The sequence below is a fragment of the Gracilinanus agilis genome, chromosome 4 (assembly GCF_016433145.1).
Source record: "Gracilinanus agilis isolate LMUSP501 chromosome 4, AgileGrace, whole genome shotgun sequence".
NCBI lineage: Eukaryota > Metazoa > Chordata > Mammalia > Didelphimorphia > Didelphidae > Gracilinanus > Gracilinanus agilis.
In genome coordinates, this window is record NC_058133.1 from 209,437,570 (window position 1) to 209,442,467 (window position 4,898).

Below are 4,898 nucleotides of genomic sequence, written 5' to 3' on the forward strand. Positions count from 1 at the left end.
ACAAAATAAATCCCTATATTGGCCATGTCAAAAAAATATGTTTTAATCCGAACTCTGAGTCCATTACCTCCCTGTCAGCAGGTGGGTAGTATATTTCGTCATGGGTCCTTCCTCTGGAATTGAGTTTGGTCATTTCATTCATCGGAGTTCTTAAGTCTTTCAGAGTTCCTTGTCTTTAAAATGTTGTTATTGTAGAAATTGTTCTCTTGGTCCTGCTAACTTCACTCTACATTGGTTTGTATAAGTCTCAGATTTCTCTGAAACTCTCCATCATTTCTTGTAGCCCAGTAATATTCCATTCTATTAATAAACCATGATTTATTTAGCCATTCCCCAATAAAAAGCAAAAGATCATTTCTGAAAGGGACAAGTTGTTTTTCTCCTCCACCTGGAAGAGGCTGAAAATTTCTAAAACCTAATCATGAATCTTCAAAGTTGCAATCCCATATAGAGAACATTGTTTTCTCTCTGCACTAGGAGAGAGACTACCAAAAGCTCCCAACTAGAGAGGACATCTGTTGCTTCAGTTTTTAACTGGATTGAGACAGAGAGGAGGGGCATTTAACTGAAGCCAAGATGAGAGTGTGGGCAATAGTAGTTAGCAGGAAGTGGCATAATGGCAGTCAGGGAGACAGAAAAATTCTAGTTGGTACATTGAATTGAGAATAAAAATGAGGTTGTTGATGTTTCTGGAGATCCCCCTGTTCAGTATTTCACCTATTCAAAGAATGTGGATAGCTGGAATGGACTAAAGCCTGACTGTTGTCACTCGTTATTATCAGGGAAAGAATAGTAAATATCCCCAGTGCCTGTTTCAGACACACTTTCCAAATGATTTTCTTGATTTCTTTAAGCTGTTTCAGTTTCTTGATTTTTGTCCCCTTTCAACTTGGCCTGATCCTAAGTGATCTGTTACTTAGGACTCTCAATTGCATATGGGAGGAAGTGCAATGATTAGTTTGGCTAGTCACAGGACTAAACAGATCAGAGATTTAGAAAGCTGTCCAAAATCCTAGTGTTTTTATTTATTCCACTGGGGTGGGGGGCTGTCAATAGAGATCAATTTTCGTGGTTTTGATTGTACTGCTCTTATCAGTATGAGAGAGAGAGGTGGATTAGGACCCTGAACTCTTAGGCAATGAATCCTTGAGTGAGCCAGATTCAGGTGGTTTAGGTTGGTCATTATCCCAGAGAGGTTTCTGGTCTCTGTAGCAAAGTCTAGGAGAAGCCTGGACAAAGAGAAGCTCACACTTCCTGAACCAATCTGTAGGAGGAAAAAAGTAGGCTATGGAGAGAATCTGCCCTGTGCAAATTCTCCCTTTCTTTTCATTTTCATTTCTTAATTATATATTTCCTATGTAGCTTTTATTGTTGTTTTAGTTCACTAATAAAGTATCCCTTTAGCTCTTTTTTAGTTTAGTGTTAAATCTATAGATTATTTCAGATTGATAGAGTCGTCTTTACCATACTGTCTTGACCTAGCTATTTATAATGAGTTTCTCTCTATTGTATTCTTACTTTTTTCTTTCTTTTTTTAAACCCTTACTTTCTGTCTGAGAAGAAATACTAAATAGTGGTTCTGTGGCAAAAGAACAGTAAGGGTTAGGCAATTGGGGCTAAATGACTTACTCGGGGTCACACAACTAAGACATGTCTGAGGTCAGGTTTGAACTCAAGACTTCCCTTTGCCAGGTCCGGATCTCTCTATCTACTATGTCACCTAACTGCCCCTTCCCACATTATTTCTATTAAAAAATTTATTTTCAGGGCAGCTAGGTGTCTCAGTGGATAGAGAGACAAGCCTAGAGATGGGAGATCCTGGGTTCAAATGTGACCTTAGTCACTTCGTAGCTGTGTGATCCTGAGCAAGTCACTTAAGCTCAGTCACTTAGCCCTTACTGGTCCTCTACTTTGGAACTTATACTCACTATCAATTAATCAATTGATTAATTAACTCAGTAATCAGTCATTCAAAGATAAGGATTACCTTTTTAAAAAGTGTAGTTCTTTCAAATAGGTCTTCTGGACGCCAGAGAGTACCTCATCCTGTTTTTTTTTAGACTACTGTATCTAGTGTCAGGCTTTTTTATATCTTGTTTAGCCTTGCTAAACTATTTTTTTCTCCTTTTTTATTCTTTGATATAAGGGCTAGCTCTGGGGAAAGATAGGTGATATAAAAACAAAAGATATCCACAAAATATATTTTAAAAATAAATGCATCCAGGGCAAATAGGTGGCTAGTGTGGCTAAAAGAGCCAAGCCTGAAGATAGAAGGTTCTGGGTTCAGATTTGGTCTAAAACACTTTCTCTAACTATGTGATCCTGGGGAAATCAATTAACCCCAGTTGCCTAGCCCTTACTGTTCTGCCTTGGAACCAATATTTAGCATTGATTCTAAGACAGAAAATTGGGTTTTGGGGTTTTAAAAATGAATAGATAGGGGGCAGCTGGGTAGCTCAGTGGATTCAGAGCCAGGCCTAGAGACGGGAGGTCCTAGGTTCAAATCTGGCCTCAGATACTTCCCAGCTGTGGCAAGTCACTTGACCCCCATTGCCCACCCTTACCACTCTTCCACCTATAAGTCAATACACAGAAGTTAAGGGTTTAAAATAAAAAAAAATAAATTAAAAAAAATGAATAGATAAAGAGATCTTCTTTGGGTCTTGGTAGATAGATACATTTTACCCAAGTATCTGATACATTTTGCTATTATTATAAATGCTGTTTTTCTTATCATCTTGGCTTCCTCATCTATATACATCAAAGAATAATTATATAATTATATAATATATAATTATTATTGTCATTTGTATTATTATTATTATTGTCATAATCATATTGTTAACAGTGTTATAACATCAGAACACATAGATATAGTGAGTGACTGGTTATCCCAGAAGCTTCTAGCAATTTTATTGGGATTCTTTGGTGAAATGTACCACTGCCCTGGCCTGCCTCATTGCAGAGAACTGTCATCTCTAATGTCATACATTTTCCTAATTGAACTTTTCCTTATAAATCTTTTTGGAATATGGTGCCTTTCAGCAGAGGCGCTGATTTAACTGAGATGGAGCTTGGTCAGTGTCCAACCTGCTTAGAGCTGCAGGGGCTAATCCAGGCAAATGAATGTAGTCATTTGTGAAAACCTTTCCAGCTACCAGAGTTGGAGCTTTTTTGGCACAGTCTCTGAAAACCTAGGATCATTTCTACACCACAACAAATGCTGCTAGAGTAAGGATTTTGTGGAACCTCTGTGACAAGCCCCTCATTCTAAGATCAGTCTTGGTAAAAATCAGAAAGGATTACAATTAGTATGGGGTGGATGAATGAGGTTTTTGTTGTTTTTATTGCTGTTTTTCCTAGAGATACTCTCCAAGACAATTTTTTGTTGCTGTTGTTGAATTTTTAAGGATTATTGAATATATTTTATTTCCCCCCAATTATATGTAATAACAGTGTTTAATGTTTGTTTTCAAAAATTTTAGTTCCAAATTCTTTCTGTCTTTCCTCTCTCCCTCCCCTTGACAATTTTCAAAGTTTTAGAAGGGTTATGAACTCTTGGTGGAGGAAGTAACCACATTGACAAAAATCACAGACCCTTGAAAGTACTTAATTTGGTACACCACAATGTGGCATTATCATGAACATAAATTTAAAGCCAAAAGCTTCAGACAAAATTTGGCAAATGTATTAAAATCTGCCTTTAACCATAGCCTGTATAAATACTATAAAAGTACAAAAGTGTACTCTTTCAATGCATCTTAAAGTAATTCATGGGCAGCAGGTAGGTGGCACAGTGGACAGAGTTCAGGTACTGGAATCACAAAGCCTCATCTTCATGAGTTCAAATGTGACCTCAGATATGTGGTAGTTGTATGACCCTGACCAAGTTACTTCACCCTGCTTGCCTCAGTTTCTTCATCTGTCAAATGAGCTGGACAAGGAAATGGCCAACCACACTAGTGTCCTTGACAAGAAAAACCCAGATGGGGTCACCAAGAGTTGGACATGACTGAAATGACTGAACAACAAAATAACAGAGCTATTTGCAATCTCTTCTCCTTCCTCTCTACCCACCACAGTCTTGCTACTGGACAGCAGTCACCTGTTTCTCCTCCACCCACCCCATGCCAGCATCCCCAGGCCGTGGTGCTCAGTCATGGGGGACCTCCTGAGCCTTGTGGGCTTTTCCATCACCCTCTGGATCCAGTCTAACGATGGTCCTGTCTTCTTCAAAGTGGATGGGTAGCACTTTGGGCAGAATTGGACCATCAAACTGCTCACTGGTTCCTCTTACAAGGTGGAGGTGAAGATCAAGCCTACCACTCTCCAAGTGAAGGACATTACCATTGGTGGTGTACTTGTCCCATTAGAACTGAAATCCAAAGAGCCTGATAGGGACCAAATTGTTTACACCACACAGAAGGTGCAACCTCAACCAAAAGTGGGGAGCGACAACCCATCCAGATCATGATGCCTTTGATGATATTGGGACCTTTGAGACCGATTGGCAAGTCAAGTTTTACAATGATCACAAATGGGATCATTGCTAGTGAGGAAGCCCCTTCTCTGCCATTGAGTATGAGTGCAAGCCCAATGAGATGTGCAGCTTGATGTAGTTGAACAAGGAATCTTTCTTGTGAACATGTGCTTGATGTTGCTGGACAATCTCTTCAGAAATCTACCTTAACAAAATTAAACCCACAACCAGCACAAGCCTTAATTAAGGCCTCCTTTGACTGCAGATCTCTCTCTCTCTTTGGATACTGGGTAACATGAGTCTCAAACTTTTTGGAGGTATAATCCTCCTCTGATGCAAGCCCCTTTCCCTCATGTTCCAGATCATGATGCAACATCCCAGCAAAACAACACCTTTCTCTATGTTTTATCTATGTACT

The 4,898-nt window shown here is 39.2% G+C and overlaps 1 pseudogene; it reads left to right on the forward strand.

The window, feature by feature from the left end:
* The first annotated feature begins 4,159 nt into the window (after window positions 1-4,159).
* Window positions 4,160-4,643, forward strand: LOC123247895 (annotated as a pseudogene).
* Window positions 4,644-4,898: the final 255 nt, after the last annotated feature.